Genomic DNA, 22,687 nt, shown 5'->3' on the forward strand with positions numbered 1-22,687 from the left:
ATCACTGACATATCCCCAACATATCACTGACATATCACTGACATATCACCACCATATCACCAACATATCACTGATATATCACCAACATACCTCCACCATATCACCAACATATTACTGACATATCACCACCATATCACTGATATATGACCACCATATCACCACCATATCACTGACATATCACCACCATATCATTGGCATAAACCCAACATATTGTAAAGCGCTGCACAAACTGTTGCACTATATAACTGTCGCTATATAAATTCTGTATAATAATAATAATTACATATCACCACTATATCACTGAAATATCCCCAACATATCACTAACATATCCCCGACATATCACTGACATATCGCTGACATATCACTGACATATACCCAATATATCACTGACATATCACTGAAATATCACCACCATATCACTGACATATCACCAACATATCACCACCATATCAATGACATATCACTGACATATCACCACCATATGACCAACATATCACCAACATATCACCACCATATCACTGACATATGGCCGACATATCACTGACATATGACTGACATATCACCATTATATCACTGACATATTACCACCATATCACTGACATATCGCCAATATATCACCATCATTTTGCTCCCTACATCCATCAATGAGCCTTCCCTCCCCCACCTCCATCTATGAGCCCTCCCTCCCCACCTACATCAATGAACCTTCCCTCCCCACCTTCATCAATGAGCTTTCCCTCCCAACCTCCATCAATGAGCCTTCCCCTCCCCCACCTCCATCAGAGAGCCTTCCCTCACCCACCTCCATCAATGAGCTTTCCCTCCCCACCTCCATCAATGAGCCTTCCCTCCCCATCTCCATCAATGAGCCTTCCCTCCCCACCTCCATCAATGAGCCTTCCTCCCTCCCCACCTCCATCAATGAGCCTTCCCTCCCCACCTCCATCAATGAGCCTTCCCTCCCCACCTCCATCAATGAGCCTTGACCGCCCATCACCATCAATGAGCCTTCCCTTCCCCACCTCCAACAGTGAGCCTTCCCTCCCCCACCTCCATCAATGAGCCTTCCCTCCCCACCTCCATCAATGAGCCTTCTCTCCCCACCTCCATCAATGAGCCTCCCCTCCCCACCTCCATCAATAAGCCTTGACCGCCCATCACCATCAATTAACCTTCCCTCCCCCACCTCCATCAATTAACCTTCCCTCCCCACCTCCACCAATGAGCCGTCCCTCCCCACCTCCATCAATGACCCTCCCCCCGCATTTATCAATGAGCCTTCCCCTCCCCACCTCCATCAATGAGCCTTCCCTCCCCACCTCCATCAATGAGCCTCCCCTCCCCACCTCCATCAATAAGCCTTCCCTCCCCACCTCCCGTCAATGAGCCTTCCCCTCCCCCACATCCATCAGTGAGCCTTCCCTCCCCCATCTCCATCAATGAGCCCTCCCTCCCCACCTCCATCAATGAGCTTTCCTTCCCCACCTCCATCAATGAGCCTTCCCTCCCCACCTCCCTTCAATGAGCCTTCCCCTCCCCCACATACATCAGTGAGCCTTCCCTCCCCCACTTCCAACAATGAGCCTTCCCTCCCCACCTCCATCAATGAGCCTTCTTTCCCCACCTCCATCAATTAACCTTCCTTCCCCACCTCCATGAATGAGCCTTCCCCTCCCCCACCTCCATGAATGAGCCTTCCCTCCCCCACCTCCATCAACGAGCCTTCCCTCCCCACCTCCATCAATGAGCCTTCCCTCCCCACCCCCATCAATGAGCCTTCTCTCCTCACCTCCATCAATGAGCCTTCCCTCCCCCACCTCCATCAACGAGCCTTCCCTCCCCACCTCCATCAATGAGCCTCCCCTCCCCACCCCCATCAATGAGCCTTCTCTCCTCACCTCCATCAATGAGCCTTCCCTCCCCCACCTCCATCAACGAGCCTTCCCTCCCCACCTCCATCAATGAGCCTCCCCTCCCCACCCCCATCAATGAGCCTTCTCTCCACACCTCCATCAATAAGCCTTCCCTCCCCACCTCCCGTCAATGAGCCTTCCCCTCCCCCACATCCATCAGTGAGCCTTCCCTCCCCCATCTCCATCAATGAGCCTTCCCTCCCCACCTCCATCAATGAGCTTTCCTTCCCCACCTCCATCAATGAGCCTTCCCTCCCCACCTCCCTTCAATGAGCCTTCCCCTCCCCCACATCCATCAGTGAGCCTTCCCTCCCCCACTTCCAACAATGAGCCTTCCCTCCCCACCTCCATCAATGAGCCTTCTTTCCCCACCTCCATCAATTAACCTTCCTTCCCCACCTCCATGAATGAGCCTTCCCCTCCCCCACCTCCATGAATGAGCCTTCCCTCCCCCACCTCCATCAACGAGTCTTCCCTCCCCACCTCCATCAATGAGCCTTCCCTCCCCACCTCCATCAATGAGCCTTCCCTCTCCACCAATGAGCCTTCCCTCCCCACTTCCATCAATAAGCCTTCCCTCCCCATCTCCATCAATGAGCCTTCTTTCCCCACCTCCATCAATTAACCTTCCTTCCCCACCTCCATGAATGAGCCTTCCCCTCCCCCACCTCCATGAATGAGCCTTCCCTCCCCCACCTCCATCAACGAGTCTTCCCTCCCCACCTCCATCAATGAGCCTTCCCTCCCCACCTCCATCAATGAGCCTTCCCTCCCCACCTCCATAAATGAGCCTTCCCTCCCCACTTCCATCAATAAGCCTTCCCTCCCCATCTCCATCAATGAGCCTTCCCTCCCCACCTCCATAAATGAGCCTTCCTCCCTCCCCACCTCCATCAATGACCCCTCCCCTCCCCCACCTCCATCAGTGAGCCTTCCCTCCCCCACCTCCATCAATGAGCCTTCCCTCCCCACCTCCATCAATGAGCCTTCCCTCCCCACCTCCATCAATGAGCCTTCCCTCCCCACCTCCATCAATGAGCCTTGACCGCCCATCACCATCAATGAGCCTTCCCTCCCCCACCTCCAACAGTGAGCCTTCCCTCCCCCACCTCCATCAATGAGCCTTCCCTCCCCACCTCCATCAATGAGCCTTCTCTCCCCACCTCCATCAATGAGCCTCCCCTCCCAACCTCCATCAATGAACCTTCCCTCCCCACCTCCATCAATAAGCCTTGACCGCCCATCACCATCAATTAACCTTCCCTCCCCCACCTCCATCAATTAACCTTCCCTCCCCACCTCCACCAATGAGCCGTCCCTCCCCACCTCCATCAATGACCCTCCCCCCGCGTTTATCAATGAGCCTTCCCCTCCCCACCTCCATCAATGAGCCTTCCCCTCCCCACCTCCATCAATGAGCCTTCCCTCCCCACCTCCATCAATGAGCCTTCCCTCCCCACCTCCCGTCAATGAGCCTTCCCCTCCCCCACATCCATCAGTGAGCATTCCCTCCCCCATCTCCATCAATGAGCCTTCCCTCCCCACCTCCATCAATGAGCTTTCCTTCCCCACCTCCATCAATGAGCCTTCCCTCCCCACCTCCATCAATGAGCCTTCCCTCCCCACCTCCCGTCAATGAGCCTTCCCCTCCCCCACATCCATCAGTGCGCCTTCCCTCCCCCACTTCCAACAATGAGCCTTCCCTCCCCACCTCCATCAATGAGCCTTCTTTCCCCACCTCCATCAATTAACCTTCCTTCCCCACCTCCATGAATGAGCCTTCCCCTCCCCCACCTCCATGAATGAGCCTTCCCTCCCCCACCTCCATCAACGAGCCTTCCCTCCCCACCTCCATCAATTAACCTTCCTTCCCCACCTCCATGAATGAGCCTTCCCCTCCCCCACCTCCATGAATGAGCCTACCCTCCCCACCTCCATCAATGAGCCTCACCTCCCCACCTCCATCAACGAGCCTTCCCTCCCCACCTCCATCAATTAACCTTCCTTCCCCACCTCCATGAATGAGCCTTCCCCTCCCCCACCTCCATGAATGAGCCTACCCTCCCCACCTCCATCAATGAGCCTCCCCTCCCCACCTCCATCAATGAGCCTTCCCTCCCCACCTCCATCAATGAGCCTTCCCTCTCCACCTCCATCAATGAGCCTTCCCTCCCCACCTCCATCAATGAGCCTTCCCTCCCCACCTCCATCAATGAGCCTTCCCTCCACACCTCCATCAGCGAGCCTTCCCTCCCCACCTCCATCAGTGAGCCTTCCCTCCCCACCTCCATCAATGAGCCTTCCCTCCCCCACCTCCATCAATGAGCCTTCCCTCCCCCACCTCCATCAATGAGCCTTCCCTCCCCACCTCCATCAATGAGCCTTCCCTCCACACCTCCATCAGCGAGCCTTCCCTCCCCACCTCCATCAGTGAGCCTTCCCTCCCCACCTCCATCAATGAGCCTTCCCTCCCCCACCTCCATCAATGAGCCTTCCCTCCCCACCTCCATCAATGAGCCTTCCCTCCCCACCTCCATCAATGAGCCTTCCCTCCCCACCTCCATCAATGAGCCTTCCCTCCCCACCTCCATCAATGAGCTTCCCCTCCCCCCACCTCCATCAATGAGCCTTCCCTCCCCACCTCCCTTCAATGAGCCTTCCCCTCCCCCACATCCATCAGTGAGCCTTCCCTCCCCCACTTCCAACAATGAGCCTTTCCTCCCCACCTCCATCAATGAGCCTTCTTTCCCCACCTCCATCAATTAACCTTCCTTCCCCACCTCCATGAATGAGCCTTCCCCTCCCCCACCTCCATGAATGAGCCTTCCCTCCCCCACCTCCATCAACGAGTCTTCCCTCCCCACCTCCATCAATGAGCCTTCCCTCCCCACCTCCATCAATGAGCCTTCCCTCTCCACCAATGAGCCTTCCCTCCCCACTTCCATCAATACGCCTTCCCTCCCCATCTCCATCAATGAGCCTTCCCTCCTCCCCACCTCCATCAATGACCCCTCCCCTCCCCCACCTCCATCAGTGAGCCTTCCCTCCCCCACCTCCATCAATGAGCCTTCCCTCCCCACTTCCATCAATAAGCCTTCCCTCCCCATCTCCATAAATGAGCCTTCCTCCCTCCCAACCTCCATCAATGACCCCTCCCCTCCCCCACCTCCATCAGTGAGCCTTCCCTCCCCCACCTCCATCAATGAGCCTTCCCTCCCCACCTCCATCAATGAGCCTTCCCTCCCCACCTCCATCAATGAGCCTTCCCTCCCCACCTCCATCAATGAGCCTTGACCGCCCATCACCATCAATGAGCCTTCCCTCCCCCACCTCCAACAGTGAGCCTTCCCTCCCCCACCTCCATCAATGAGCCTTCCCTCCCCACCTCCATCAATGAGCCTTCTCTCCCCACCTCCATCAATGAGCCTCCCCTCCCAACCTCTATCAATGAACCTTCCCTCCCCACCTCCATCAATAAGCCTTGACCGCCCATCACCATCAATTAACCTTCCCTCCCCCACCTCCATCAATTAACCTTCCCTCCCCACCTCCACCAATGAGCCGTCCCTCCCCACCTCCATCAATGACCCTCCCCCCGCGTTTATCAATGAGCCTTCCCCTCCCCACCTCCATCAATGAGCCTTCCCCTCCCCACCTCCATCAATGAGCCTTCCCTCCCCACCTCCATCAATGAGCCTTCCCTCCCCACCTCCCGTCAATGAGCCTTCCCCTCCCCCACATCCATCAGTGAGCCTTCCCTCCCCCATCTCCATCAATGAGCCTTCCCTCCCCACCTCCATCAATGAGCTTTCCTTCCCCACCTCCATCAATGAGCCTTCCCTCCCCACCTCCCGTCAATGAGCCTTCCCCTCCCCCACATCCATCAGTGCGCCTTCCCTCCCCCACTTCCAACAATGAGCCTTCCCTCCCCACCTCCATCAATGAGCCTTCTTTCCCCACCTCCATCAATTAACCTTCCTTCCCCACCTCCATGAATGAGCCTTCCCCTCCCCCACCTCCATGAATGAGCCTTCCCTCCCCCACCTCCCTCAATGAGCCTTCCCTCCCCACCTCCATCAATTAACCTTCCTTCCCCACCTCCATGAATGAGCCTTCCCCTCCCCCACCTCCATGAATGAGCCTACCCTCCCCACCTCCATCAATGAGCCTCCCCTCCCCACCTCCATCAACGAGCCTTCCCTCCCCACCTCCATCAATTAACCTTCCTTCCCCACCTCCATGAATGAGCCTTCCCCTCCCCCACCTCCATGAATGAGCCTACCCTCCCCACCTCCATCAATGAGCCTCCCCTCCCCACCTCCATCAATGAGCCTTCCCTCCCCACCTCCATCAATGAGCCTTCCCTCTCCACCTCCATCAATGAGCCTTCCCTCCCCACCTCCATCAATGAGCCTTCCCTCCCCACCTCCATCAATGAGCCTTCCCTCCCCACCTCCATCAATGAGCCTTCCCTCCACACCTCCATCAGCGAGCCTTCCCTCCCCACCTCCATCAGTGAGCCTTCCCTCCCCACCTCCATCAATGAGCCTTCCCTCCCCCACCTCCATCAATGAGCCTTCCCTCCCCCACCTCCATCAATGAGCCTTCCCTCCCCACCTCCATCAATTAACCTTCCTTCCCCACCTCCATGAATGAGCCTTCCCCTCCCCCACCTCCATGAATGAGCCTACCCTCCCCACCTCCATCAATGAGCCTCCCCTCCCCACCTCCATCAACGAGCCTTCCCTCCCCACCTCCATCAATTAACCTTCCTTCCCCACCTCCATGAATGAGCCTTCCCCTCCCCCACCTCCATGAATGAGCCTACCCTCCCCACCTCCATCAATGAGCCTCCCCTCCCCACCTCCATCAATGAGCCTTCCCTCCCCACCTCCATCAATGAGCCTTCCCTCTCCACCTCCATCAATGAGCCTTCCCTCCCCACCTCCATCAATGAGCCTTCCCTCCCCACCTCCATCAATGAGCCTTCCCTCCCCACCTCCATCAATGAGCCTTCCCTCCACACCTCCATCAGCGAGCCTTCCCTCCCCACCTCCATCAGTGAGCCTTCCCTCCCCACCTCCATCAATGAGCCTTCCCTCCCCCACCTCCATCAATGAGCCTTCCCTCCCCCACCTCCATCAATGAGCCTTCCCTCCCCACCTCCATCAATGAGCCTTCCCTCCCCACCTCCATCAATGAGCCTTCCCTCCCCACCTCCATCAATGAGCTTCCCCTTCCCTCACCTCTATCAATGAGCCTTGACTGCCCATCACCCTGTCAATGGTTGGTTGGTTTTCTTTCCTTGGACCGCTTTTGGTTGGTCCTGACCCCTGCAGACCGGGAACATCCCACAAGAACTGCAGTGTGGAGTTGCTCTGGCCCATTCGTCTCACCATTACAACTTGGTCCTTGTCCCTCCAGTCCTTACACATGTCCTTTTTTTCGGCTTTCAACACATCAACTTCAGGGAAACATGTTCACTCGCTGCCCAATATATCCCACCAACTTCCAGGAGCCATGAATGTGATTCAGGTTACCTGTCATTGGTCAGGATTTTAGGGCTGATCTGAGTCCTGATTCGTTAAAAAAAAAAATGCACGTATTCCAGAGGTGAACGCAGCGATCTGCAGTGTGCTGGAGCCCTAGAGATGAATCTCAGGCACATATATAATACACCAATTAGTGCAGCTTTGCAATCATTACTACATCGCTAAACGCACTTCAGATACCTTCTAGACATGTTTCTGCATGAGCGTCTTTCATGGGTGTTTGATGTGGTCCAGGGCGTTTTTGTTGCGCTTTTCTTGCGTTTTTGTTGCATTTTTTAATGCATTCCAGATGCTTTTTTTTCTTCCTTTTTCTTGTTTTTTCACTGTACTGGGGTCTGGTGCATTTCTTATGCGTTCCACTAATACCGCATTCCAACACACTCCGATGCAGGAAAAATGCAACATGTTCAATGCTTAACCTTCTATACATGTGTTTTGATGCAGAAAAAAATAAATGCACTGGACTGCATGTGGTGTGAACCGGTCCTTAATGGAAAAGCCATATAAGTAACTACATTTTTAGGGCATTGCATTCCTGCAATCCGGGGAGGGAGAAGCAGCACAATGAGCCAAACAGTTTTGCTGCAGAACTCATGTGCTTAGAAACAGCATGCTGATAGGAGGAGATAGCAGAATGACGAGAGGTGAGCTCATCAGTGTACTGCTCCTCCTTTCACTTTCAATAGTGCCCCATCATTGGTGTCAGTGGGAGGAATAGTGCCCCATCATTGGTATCAGTGGGAGGAATAGTGCCCCATCATTGGTGTCAGTGGGAGGAATAGTGCCCCATCATTGGTGTCAGTGGGAGGAATAGTGCCCCATCATTGGTGTCAGTGGGAGGAATAGTGCCCCATCATTGGTGTCAGTGGGAGGAATAGTGCCCCATCATTGGTGTCAGTGGGAGGAATAGTGCCCCATCATTGGTATCAGTGAGAGGAATAGTGCCCCATCATTGGTGTCAGTGGGAGGAATAGTGCCCCATCATTGGTATCAGTGAGAGGAATAGTGCCCCATCATTGGTGTCAGTGGGAGGAATAGTGCCCCATCATTGGTATCAGTGAGAGGAATAGTGCCCCATCATTGGTGTCAGTGAGAGGAATCGTGCGCCATCATTGGTGTCATTGGGAGGAATAGTGCCCCATCATTGGTATCAGTGGGAGGAATAGTGCCCCATCATTGGTGTCAGTGGGAGGAATAGTGCCCCATCATTGGTGTCCGTGGGAGGAATAGTGCCCCATCATTGGCGTCAATGGGAGGAATAGTGCCCCATCATTGGTGTCTGTGGGAGGAATAGTGCCCCATCATTGGTGTCAGTGGGAGGAATGGTGCCCCATCATTGGTGTCAGTGGGAGGAATAGTGCCCCATCATTGGTGTCAGTAGGAGGAATAGTGCCCCATCATTGGTGTCAGTGGGAGGTATAGTGCCCCATCATTGGTGTCAGTAGGAGGAATAGTGCCCCATCATTGGTGTCAGTAGGAGGAATAGTGCCCCATCATTGGTGTCAGTAGGAGGAATAGTGCCCCATCATTGGTGTCAGTAGGAGGAATAGTGCCCCATCATTGGTGTCAGTGGGAGGTATAGTGCCCCATCATTGGTGTCAGTAGGAGGAATAGTGCCCCATCATTGATGTCAGTGGGAGGTATAGTGCCCCATCATTGGTGTCAGTAGGAGGAATAGTGCCCCATCATTGGTGTCAGTGGGAGGTATAGTGCCCCATCATTGGTGTCAGTGGGAGGTATAGTGCCCCATCATTGGTGTCAGTGGGGGGAATAGTGTCCCATCATTGGTGTCAGTAGGAGGAATAGTGTCCCATCATTGGTGTCAGTGGCAGTGGGACCCAGACAGGAAAAAAAGAAAACCTGACTGGCAGTTTACCCTTCTCTATCTGAAATAAAGATACTTTTTAAGGCACAACTATTATTATATCTACAACAACAATTACAGTACAATAATGTATTAATAGTATTATTATCATTCTTTCATAATTATAATGCAATTGATATAAAAAGAAAAAATATTAAATATAAAATAAAGTGCCTACGCAAAAAATAAAAAATTCTTGTTTAAGTTTTATATAGTAGCATAGGTGTGCGCACGCGGGGTGTACCTGGGCACATCCTACACATCCTGTGCAGATTCCCCAGGCTGCCCAAGTCATAAGGGGGACATCTGAGGTCTGACCCCTGATATTTTACCAACCCCCATTCCCCTCCCCCCCCCCCCCCCAACGTGGCTCCGAAAATAACTGTAAAAAAATAAATATATATATATATATATATATAGAGTTTTTTGTGCACTTCAAGACAATTTTATTGTTTCTTTTATATATATATAAAACATAGAAGTACTTATTGTTTTCCCCAAGCATGGAAGCATTCACAGTATATTTACTCACTTACTGTTGATTGGTTGTTGACTACTCTTTTGGTAAACAAATTAAATGTATTAAAAATAAAAATAAAATGGTGCGCAAATGAAACATTTTAAATAAAATAAATATATATTTATCTATTTTTTATTTATTTTTTTATTATTTATTCTATTTTATATTTTTAATTTAAGCACCATTTTATTTTTGTTTTTTATACATTTAATTTCTTTACCAAGTCCTGTCCATCCTTTCCCTCAGACTGTACATACGACCCCCCCCCCTCCCCCCCATAGATTTGCACTTACTCTAATATATGCAAATTAGCAGCACTTGTCTTTTGTCACTCGCACTCCATCCCTCCGCTTTGGATTAGGTGTCATTCCCAGATAGGAGATCCTCTAATTACCCCCCCCCCCCCCCCTCAAAGGGTAACAACTCAAATATGTAATAAAATAAACAAAGTCCACTTTTCTATCTACAATGTCAGCTCCTCTCCCTGACATGCCATCTATAGGAGGAGGAATGGTCTGCAGAGCTGGAGGCGATGCTCTGCTCCCATCCTGTCCCCGATAAGAGTCGCTGATGCAAATCACAACATAAAGTAACAAAAAATAAATCAAAAAACAAAACACAGAAAGCCGGACGATCGTCTGATGGGAATCTACGATCGTGTGATGGGAAATGTACGATCGTGTGATGGGAAATGTACGATCGTGTGATGGGAAATGTACGATCGTCTGATGAGAATCTACGATCGTCTGATGGGAATCTACGATCGTGTGATGGGAAATGTACGATCGTGTGATGGGAATCTACGATCGTGTGATGGGAAATGTACGATCGTCTGATGAGAATCTACGATCGTCTGATGGGAATCTACGATCGTGTGATGGGAAATGTACGATCGTGTGATGGGAATCTACGATCGTGTGATGGGAAATGTACGATCGTCTGATGAGAATCTACGATCGTCTGATGGGAATCTACGATCGTGTGATGGGAAATGTACGATCGTGCGATGGGAATCTACGATCGTGTGATGGGAAATGTACGATCGTCTGATGGGAATCTACGATTGGGTGATGGGAAATGTACGATCGTCTGATGAGAATCTACGATCGTGTGATGGAAATCTACGATCGTGTGATGGGAAATGTACGATCGTGCGATGGGAATCTACGATCGTGTGATGGGAAATGTACGATCGTCTGATGGGAATCTACGATTGGGTGATGGGAAATGTACGATCGTCTGATGAGAATCTACGATCGTGTGATGGAAATCTACGATCGTGTGATGGGAAATGTACGATCGTCTGATGGGAAATGTACGATCGTGCGATGGGAATCTACGATCGTGTGATGGGAAATGTACGATCGTCTGATGGGAATCTACGATCGGGAAATGTACGAGACGAACTTGTGCAGAATGAAGTTTAGGAAACATTTCTACACATTGTATCCACTTTATTCCCAGGAGAGCAAATAATAATAATAATAATAATAATAATCATAAGAAGAAGAAGAAGAAGAAGAAGAAGAACTCACCGGCGCGCACAAAGTCCTGCCGATGTTCCCGAAGACTTGGCGCCGGTCTCCTGGTCCCGGAGCGAGCCGAGGATTAGCTGTCGAGGGTAAGAAGGAAGAAAAAAAAAAAAAAAAAAACTGAGGCTGTTGCTTGAAGTGAGTGAATGTATGTGAACATCAACAGGAAACATGCGAGCTTCCTGTGACATCACCGGCTCCGCCCACACTCGGCTTCCTCGCTGGAAAAACTTCTCCCTCTTCTCCTCGGACTTGGACTGGTGCCGCGTCCAGGGCGGACCCCCGAGAGCCCACCCGTCTTCCCAAAACCACCGCGACAGGATGCGGCGTTCCTCTTCAGGAAGTCCGTCTCCCGCTGAGATCGGGAAGAAGTCATTCTTCACCCTGATGATTGTGTGCCCCTCTCTTCTGATGTCACACTGCATGGAAACATAGAAGAGCGATGGCAGAAAAACACCCACACTCACCCTTCTTACATGTTTCCTTTTTTGTTATTATTATTATTATTATAATACAGGATTTATGTTATTATTATTATTCAGGATTTATTATTTTGTATTATTATTATTATTATTACTACATAGGATTTATATTATTATTATTATTATACAGGATTTATACATTTGTTATTGTTATTATTATACAAGATTTATATGTTTATTATACAGGATTTATATTATTATTTTTATTATTATAATACATGATTTATATTATTACTATTCAGGATTTGTTATCATTATACAGGGTTTATATTATTATTATTATTATTATTATTATTATTATTATTATACATGATTTATGTTATTATTATTATTCAGGATTTATTATTTTTTATTATTATTATTATTATTATTATTATTATTATTACATAGGATTTATATCATTATTATTATTATTATTATTATTTAACAGGATATATACATTTGTTATTGTTATTATTATACAAGATTTATATGTTTATTATACAGGATTTATATTATTATTTTTATTATTATAATACATGATTTATATTATTACTATTCAGGATTTGTTATCATTATACAGGGTTTATATTATTATTATTATTATTATTATTATACAGGATTTATGTTATTATTATTATTCAGGATTTATTATTTTTTATTATTATTATTATTATTACATAGGATTTATATCATTATTATTATTATTATTATTATCATACAGGATTTATACATTTGTTATTGTTATTATTATACAAGATTTATATGTTTATTATACAGGATTTATATTATTATTTTTATTATTATAATACATGATTTATATTATTACTATTCAGGATTTGTTATCATTATACAGGGTTTATATTATTATTATTATTATTATTATCATTATTATTATTATTATTATTATACAGGATTTATGTTATTATTATTACTCAGGATTTATTATTTTTTATTATTATTATTATTATTACATAGGATTTATATCATTATTATTATTACTATTATTATTATTATTATTATTATTATACAGGATTTATACATTTGTTATTGTTATTATTATACAAGATTTATATGTTTATTATACAGGATTTATATTATTATTTTTATTATTATAATACATGATTTATATTATTACTATTCAGGATTTGTTATCATTATACAGGGTTTATATTATTATGATTATTATTATACAGAATTTATACATTTGTTATTGTTATTATACAAGATGTATAATTTATTTTTATTATACAGGATTTATATATGTATTTTTATTATACAGGATTAATATTATTTTTATAATTATAATACATGATTTATATCATTACTATTCAGGATTTGTTATTATTACAATTATACAGGGTTTATATTATTATTATTATTATTCAGGATTTATTATTATTATTATACAGGATTTATACATTTGTTATTGTTATTATTATACAAGATTTATATATTTATTTTTATTATGTAGGATTTATATTATTATTATTTATACATTTATTATGATTATTATTATACTGGATTTATACATTTATTATGATTATTAGTATACAGGGTTAATATATTATTATTATTTTACAGAATTTACACATAATTTATTATTATTATTATTATTATTATTATTATTATTATTATTATTGTTATTATTATACAGGGTTTATACATTATTATTATAAATTATTTATACATTTGTTATTATTATATGGAATTTATTATTTTATTTTTATTAATTTATTAATAATTTTTAGTATTATTTTATTTTATTTATTTTATTTTTATTATTATTGTTGTAATTATACAATGTTTATACATTATTATTATTATTATTATTATTATTATTATTATTATACAGAGTTTATACATTATTTATTATTATTATTATTATTATTATTATTATTATTATTCAGGACTTATATTATTATTGTTATACAAAATTCATATTGCACCAACAGTCTACCAACTTGCCCCCCCCCCCCCCCCCCCACCGATTTCAATCTTTTTTCAGAGTTAGTATTTTCCTCTACAATCCATATTGATGCTGGACTGATATTGTTTAGAATTTATAATGAATTGATACTTTCTGCATTTATTTTTATTTTATATTGATGATCACCCTAAAGTACATACTTTTAGAATAACAATAAAGTTGTGACACCCAAACACACACACACTCACACCCCATCTGCTACAGAAAAACAAGAAGGAAAAAAAACAAAAACAAAAAACAAGAGATAAAACTATAAAACTACAACAAATAAGAAAAGTAAATAAATAAGACACAATACAAAATAAGGTAATTACCTATTAGCAATACATTGTGTAATATTGTTATTAAATTAATACCCTCATATGATACTCTGAAAAAAGAAATACTATCTGAAATTTAAAAAGAAAACATAACCTTTGGAATAAAATAAATATAGAACGCCTTCTAAAATAAAAAAATATATAATACTCTCTGAGAAAAAAAAACTCGTCACATCACCCCTCATCTGATCCTCATCAGATCTCTTATCATCACCCCCCCCCCCCACCTCATCTGATCCTCATCAGATCTCTTATCATCACCCCCCCACCTCATCTGACCCTCATCAGATCTCCCCCCACCCCACCTCATCTGACCCTCATCAGATCTCCCCCCACCCCACCTCATCTGACCCTCATCAGATCTCCCCCCACCCCACCTCATCTGATCCTCATCAGATCTCCCCCCCACCCCACCTCATCTGACCCTCATCAGATCTCCCCCCACCCCACCTCATCTGATCCTCATCAGATCTCCCCCCACCCCACCTCATCTGATCCTCATCAGATCTCCCCCCACCCCACCTCATCTGACCCTCATCAGATCTCCCCCCCACCCCACCTCATCTCACCCTCATCAGATCTCCCCCCACCCCACTTCATCTGACCCTCATCAGATCTCCCCCCCACCCCACCTCATCTCACCCTCATCAGATCTCCCCCACCCCACCTCATCTGATCCTCATCAGATCTCCTCCCCACCCCACCTCATCTGATCCTCATCAGATCTCCCCCAACCCACCTCATCTGATCCTCATCAGATCTCCTCCCACCCCACCTCATCTGATCCTCATCAGATCTCCCCCCACCCCACCTCATCTGATCCTCATCAGATCTCCCCCAACCCACTTCATCTGATCCTCATCAGAACTCGTCGCATCACCCCTCATCTGATCCTCATCAGATCTCTTATCATCGCCCCCCCCCCACCTCATCTGATCCTCATCAGATCTCTTCTCATCACCCCCCCACCTCATCTGATCCTCATCAAATCTCCCCCACCCCACCTCATCTCACCCTCATCAGATCTCCCCCCATCCCACCTCATCTGACCCTCATAAGATCTCCCCCACCCCACCTCGTCTGACCCTCATCAGATCTCCCATCCCACCTCATCTGACCCTCATCAGATCTCCCCCCACCCCACCTCATCTGACCCTCATCAGATCTCCCCCCACCCCACCTCATCTGACCCTCATCAGATCTCTTATCATCGCCCCCCCCACCTCATCTGATCCTCATCAGATCTCTTCTCATCACCCCCCCACCTCATCTGATCCTCATCAGATCTCCCCCCATCCCACCTCATCTGACCCTCATCAGATCTCCCCCCCATCCCACCTCATCTGACCCTCATAAGATCTCCCCCACCCCACCTCGTCTGACCCTCATCAGATCTCCTCCCATCCCACCTCATCTGATCCTCATCAGATCTCCTCCCACCCCACCTCATCTGATCCTCATCAGATCTCCCCCCACCCCACCTCATCTGACCCTCATCAGATCTCCCCCCACCCCACCTCATCTCACCCTCATCAGATCTCCCCCCACCCCACTTCATCTGACCCTCATCAGATCTCCCCCCCACCCCACCTCATCTCACCCTCATCAGATCTCCCCCAACCCACCTCATCTGATCCTCATCAGATCTCCCCCCCACCCCACCTCATCTGATCCTCATCAGATCTCCCCCACCCCACCTCATCTGATCCTCATCAGATCTCCTCCCCACCCCACCTCATCTGATCCTCATCAGATCTCCCCCCACCCCACCTCATCTGATCCTCATCAGATCTCCCCCAACCCACCTCATCTGATCCTCATCAGATCTCCTCCCCACCCCACCTCATCTGATCCTCATCAGATCTCCCCCCCACCCCACCTCATCTGATCCTCATCAGATCTCCCCCAACCCACTTCATCTGATCCTCATCAGAACTCGTCGCATCACCCCTCATCTGATCCTCATCAGATCTCTTATCATCGCCCCCCCCCCACCTCATCTGATCCTCATCAGATCTCTTCTCATCACCCCCCCACCTCATCTGATCCTCATCAAATCTCCCCCACCCCACCTCATCTCACCCTCATCAGATCTCCCCCCATCCCACCTCATCTGACCCTCATAAGATCTCCCCCACCCCACCTCGTCTGACCCTCATCAGATCTCCCATCCCACCTCATCTGATCCTCATCAGATCTCCCCCACCCCACCTCATCTGACCCTCATCAGATCTCCCCCCACCCCACCTCATCTGACCCTCATCAGATCTCCCCCCACCCCACCTCATCTGACCCTCATCAGATCTCCCCCCACCCCACCTCATCTGACCCTCATCAGATCTCCCCCCCATCCCACCTCATCTGACCCTCATAAGATCTCCCCCACCCCACCTCGTCTGACCCTCATCAGATCTCCTCCCACCCCACCTCATCTGATCCTCATCAGATCTCCTCCCACCCCACCTCATCTGATCCTCATCAGATCTCCCCCAACCCCACCTCATCTGACCCTCATCAGATCTCCCCCCACCCCACTTCATCTGACCCTCATCAGATCTCCCCCCCACCCCACCTCGTCTGACCCTCATCAGATCTCCCCCCATCCAACCTCATCTCACCCTCATCAGATCTCCCCCAACCCACCTCATCTGATCCTCATCAGATCTCCCCCCCACCTCATCTGATCCTCATCAGATCTCCCCCCCACCCCACCTCATCTGATCCTCATCAGATCTCCTCCCCACCCCACCTCATCTGATCCTCATCAGATCTCCCCCCCACCCCACCTCATCTGACCCTCATCAGATCTCCCCCCACCCCACCTCATCTGATCCTCATCAGATCTCCCCCACCCCACCTCATCTGATCCTCATCAGATCTCCCCCCACCCCACCTCATCTGACCCTCATCAGATCTCCCCCCACCCCACCTCATCTCACCCTCATCAGATCTCCCCCCACCCCACTTAATCTGACCCTCATCAGATCTCCCCCCCACCCCACCTCATCTCACCCTCATCAGATCTCCCCCACCCCACCTCATCTGATCCTCATCAGATCTCCTCCCCACCCCACCTCATCTGATCCTCATCAGATCTCCCCCAACCCACCTCATCTGATCCTCATCAGATCTCCTCCCCACCCCACCTCATCTGATCCTCATCAGATCTCCCCCCCACCCCACCTCATCTGATCCTCATCAGATCTCCCCCAACCCACTTCATCTGATCCTCATCAGAACTCGTCGCATCACCCCTCATCTGATCCTCATCAGATCTCTTATCATCGCCCCCCCCCCCACCTCATCTGATCCTCATCAGATCTCTTCTCATCACCCCCCCACCTCATCTGATCCTCATCAAATCTCCCCCACCCCACCTCATCTCACCCTCATCAGATCTCCCCCCATCCCACCTCATCTGACCCTCATAAGATCTCCCCCACCCCACCTCGTCTGACCCTCATCAGATCTCCCATCCCACCTCATCTGACCCTCATCAGATCTCCCCCCACCCCACCTCATCTGACCCTCATCAGATCTCCCCCCACCCCACCTCATCTGACCCTCATCAGATCTCTTATCATCGCCCCCCCCCACCTCATCTGATCCTCATCAGATCTCTTCTCATCACCCCCCCACCTCATCTGATCCTCATCAGATCTCCCCCCATCCCACCTCATCTGACCCTCATCAGATCTCCCCCCCATCCCACCTCATCTGACCCTCATAAGATCTCCCCCACCCCACCTCGTCTGACCCTCATCAGATCTCCTCCCATCCCACCTCATCTGATCCTCATCAGATCTCCTCCCACCCCACCTCATCTGATCCTCATCAGATCTCCCCCCACCCCACCTCATCTGACCCTCATCAGATCTCCCCCCACCCCACCTCATCTCACCCTCATCAGATCTCCCCCCACCCCACTTCATCTGACCCTCATCAGATCTCCCCCCCACCCCACCTCATCTCACCCTCATCAGATCTCCCCCAACCCACCTCATCTGATCCTCATCAGATCTCCCCCCCACCCCACCTCATCTGATCCTCATCAGATCTCCCCCACCCCACCTCATCTGATCCTCATCAGATCTCCTCCCCACCCCACCTCATCTGATCCTCATCAGATCTCCCCCCACCCCACCTCATCTGATCCTCATCAGATCTCCCCCAACCCACCTCATCTGATCCTCATCAGATCTCCTCCCCACCCCACCTCATCTGATCCTCATCAGATCTCCCCCCCACCCCACCTCATCTGATCCTCATCAGATCTCCCCCAACCCACTTCATCTGATCCTCATCAGAACTCGTCGCATCACCCCTCATCTGATCCTCATCAGATCTCTTATCATCGCCCCCCCCCACCTCATCTGATCCTCATCAGATCTCTTCTCATCACCCCCCCACCTCATCTGATCCTCATCAAATCTCCCCCACCCCACCTCATCTCACCCTCATCAGATCTCCCCCCATCCCACCTCATCTGACCCTCATAAGATCTCCCCCACCCCACCTCGTCTGACCCTCATCAGATCTCCCATCCCACCTCATCTGATCCTCATCAGATCTCCCCCACCCCACCTCATCTGACCCTCATCAGATCTCCCCCCACCCCACCTCATCTGACCCTCATCAGATCTCCCCCCACCCCACCTCATCTGACCCTCATCAGATCTCCCCCCACCCCACCTCATCTGACCCTCATCAGATCTCCCCCCCATCCCACCTCATCTGACCCTCATAAGATCTCCCCCACCCCACCTCGTCTGACCCTCATCAGATCTCCTCCCACCCCACCTCATCTGATCCTCATCAGATCTCCTCCCACCCCACCTCATCTGATCCTCATCAGATCTCCCCCCACCCCACCTCATCTGACCCTCATCAGATCTCCCCCCACCCCACTTCATCTGACCCTCATCAGATCTCCCCCCCACCCCACCTCGTCTGACCCTCATCAGATCTCCCCCCATCCAACCTCATCTCACCCTCATCAGATCTCCCCCAACCCACCTCATCTGATCCTCATCAGATCTCCCCCCCACCCCACCTCATCTGATCCTCATCAGATCTCCCCCCCACCCCACCTCATCTGATCCTCATCAGATCTCCTCCCCACCCCACCTCATCTGATCCTCATCAGATCTCCCCCCACCCCACCTCATCTGATCCTCATCAGATCTCCCCCAACCCACCTCATCTGATCCTCATCAGATCTCCTCCCCACCCCACCTCATCTGATCCTCATCAGATCTCCCCCCCACCCCACCTCATCTGATCCTCATCAGATCTCCCCCAACCCACCTCATCTGATCCTCATCAGATCTCCTCCCCACCCCACCTCATCTGATCCTCATCAGATCTCCCCCAACCCACCTCATCTGATCCTCATCAGATCTCCCCTACCCCACCTCATCTGACCCTCATCAGATCTCCTCCACCCCACCTCATCTGATCCTCATCAGGTCTCTTCTCATCACCCCCCCCCCCCACCTCATCTGATCCTCATCAGATCTCCCCCTCCCCCCACCTCATCTGATCCTCATCAGAACTCGTCACATCACCCCTCATCTGATCCTCATCGGGTCTCTTCTCATCACCCCCCACCCACCTCATCTGATCCTCATTAGGTCTCTTCTCATTACCCCCCCCCCCCCACTTCATCTGATCCTCATCAGATCTCTAATCATCACCCCTCCACCTCATCTGATCCTCAACAGGTCTCTTCTCATCACCCCCCACCTCATCTCATCCTCATCAGATCTCCCCCCACCCCCACCTCATCTGATCCTCATCAGATCTCCCCCTCCCTCCACCTCATCTGATCCTCATCAGAACTCGTCACATCACCCCTCATCTGATCCTCATCGGGTCTCTTCTCATCACCCCCCACCCACCTCATCTGATCCTCATTAGGTCTCTTCTCATTACCCCCCCCCCCCCCACTTCATCTGATCCTCATCAAATCTCTAATCATCACCTCTCCACCTCATCTGATCCTCAACAGGTCTCTTCTCATCACCCCCCACCTCATCTCATCCTCATCAGATCTCCCCCCACCCCCACCTCATCTGATCCTCATCAGAACTCCTCGCATCACCCCTCATCTGATCCTCATCAGGTCTCTTCTCATCACCCCCCCCCCCCCACCTCATCTGATCCTCATCAGTAGTGATGGACGAACTTCCGACGGGACGTTTCGCGAACGCGAAATGCGAACGGACCCAAACGTTCGCGAAACCGACCGTTCGCCGCGGGCCCCATTGACTTCAATGGGAGGCGAACTTTGCAAACCTTCATGTCGAATTTGCGGCCACGTGGTAATTATTAGGGGGTAAAACGTAGTCCCACCATCTGGACAATGACATAATACATGTATGAGGTGAATTTGGGATCGATAACTACAAGCATTTTTATTTTATTTGGGAAATTGTTCTAACAATTCAGGACTATGGAGTTAATGAAGGCAATGGAGGAGAGGGAAGGTCAGGGACCAGGGTAGGCAAAGAAGAGGGTGCAGGAGATGATCACCAGCAGCGTGACATACCGGAATGACACATGCACCGTGATAGAGGCATCTGACAGCAGCACCGTAATACAGAGCACTGACAGCAGCACCGTGACATACAGCGCTGACAGCAGCACCGTGACATACAGCGCTGACAGCAGCACCGTGACATACAGCGCTGACAGCAGCACCGTGACATACAGCGCTGACAGCAGCACCGTGACATACAGCGCTGACAGCAGCACCGTGACATACAGCGCTGACAGCAGCACCGTGACATACAGCGCTGACAGCAGCACCGTGACATACAGCGCTGACAGCAGCACCGTGACATACAGCGCTGACAGCAGCACCGTGACATACAGCGCTGACAGCAGCACCGTGACATACAGCACTGACAGCAGCACCGTAAGCAGCCCCAGGAGGAAGTCAGCACAGCACAGGGATGGTGTGATCCCCTCATAATAAGAACCCCCAGGAGGAAGTCAGCACAGCACAGGGATAGTGTGATCCCTTCATAATAAGAACCCCCAGGAGGAAGTCAGCACAGCACAGGGATATCATAAGCAGCCCCAGTAGAAATATGACACCGCTCAACCTCTTCAAAGAGGAGGGTAGGGGCATATAGTACGGTGTGCTTTTTTGGGTCAAGGAAGTGAGCCAAATGAATTAAGAAGGTCTGTGTGCTTGATTAAAAAAATAGTTTATAGACATATACATGGTCTACTGGTCACATGTGTTGAATTCCTCCGAGATCCATGCCTCATTCATTTTTAGAAATGTGAGGTAGTTAACACTGTGGTGAGCTAGGCGAGTACGCTTATCGGTCACAATCCCCCCTGCTGCGCTGAACGTCCTTTCGGACAGGACACTGGATGAGGGGCAAGCCAACAGTTCGATTGCAAATTGGGCAAGCTCTGGCCAGAGGTCAAGCCTGCCCACCCAGTAGTCTAGGGGTTCATCACTCCTCAGAGCGTCCACATCGGCCGTTAACCCAATGTAGTCGGACACCTGACGGTCTAGGCGTTCCCTGATGCTGGATCCGGATGACACCTGTCGATGGGTCGGCTGAAAGAATGACCTCATATCCGAAGTCACCAACACATCTTCAAACCGGCCTCTTCTTGCAGGCGCTGTTGGATTGGTACCCGCAAATCCTTCTCTGGGAGTGGGAATTGCTCCTCTGCCAGCGCACGCAAAAGCAGAATGCAGCATTTCTCGAAGCAAGGCCTGGAAGTGCTGCATTCTGACAGCCCTCTGCGACGGCGGTAACATTTCCGCCATTTTGTGTTTGTACCGGGGGTCTAAGTACGTTGCCACCCAGTACTGGTCCTTGACCCTCATGCTTTTTATACGGGGGTCCCTATTAAAACACTGGAGCATGAAGGCCCCCATTTGCACTAAAGTGGAAGCGGTGTGGTGGCCTGGCTCCTGCTCATCATCCAGGATAATGTCGTCCTCTTCATTCTCCTCTCCCCATCCTCGCACAACAGGGATCCCAGAAAGGTTTAAAGCATGCTCTTCTTGCTCCTGCTCATCCGCCCCGGCACCATCCTCCTCTGACTCCTCATCAGACTCCTGTTGTTGACTTGTCTCAGATAGAGTAGCCCCCCCTGGGAATTCATCCAGCATTGCGACTTCCTCATCTTCCCGCTCCTGCTCCTCCACAGCCTGATCAATGACACGACGCAATGCACGCTCCAGAAAGAAGGCATAAGGTACCATGTCACTGATGGCGCCATGGCTGCGACTGACCAGTTTGGTGATCTCCTCAAATGGCCGCAGAAGTCTGCATGTGTCGCGCATGAGCAGCCACTGGCGCGGTGAAAAAAAACCCAGCTCCCCAGAACCGTTTCTTTCGCAGAGTTCATACAGGTAGACGTTAACTGCACGTTTCTGCTGGAGCAGCCTATCAAGCATATAGAAGGTTGAGTTCCATCGCGTCGGGCAATCGCAAATAAGACGTCTGACCGGCAGATGGTGTCGCCGCTGAATGTCAGCAAGGCGAGCCATGGCCGTGTA

General features: G+C 49.5%; 1 protein-coding gene across 1 annotated transcript in view; it reads right to left on the reverse strand.

The window, feature by feature from the left end:
- The window catches only part of CALCRL (calcitonin receptor like receptor), a 146,809-nt gene extending 135,274 nt beyond the window's left edge, over window positions 1–11,535 (reverse strand). The window contains exon 1 of the mRNA XM_077490499.1: window positions 11,387–11,535. The gene's annotated coding sequence lies outside the window, so the exon portion shown is untranslated. The remainder of the gene's footprint in view (window positions 1–11,386) is intronic.
- Window positions 11,536–22,687: the final 11,152 nt, after the last annotated feature.

Source organism: Lithobates pipiens, unplaced genomic scaffold (genome assembly GCF_037356315.1).
Source record: "Lithobates pipiens isolate NorthernLeopardFrog02 unplaced genomic scaffold, aLitPip1_a1.2 Scaffold_19, whole genome shotgun sequence".
Lineage (NCBI taxonomy): Eukaryota > Metazoa > Chordata > Amphibia > Anura > Ranidae > Lithobates > Lithobates pipiens.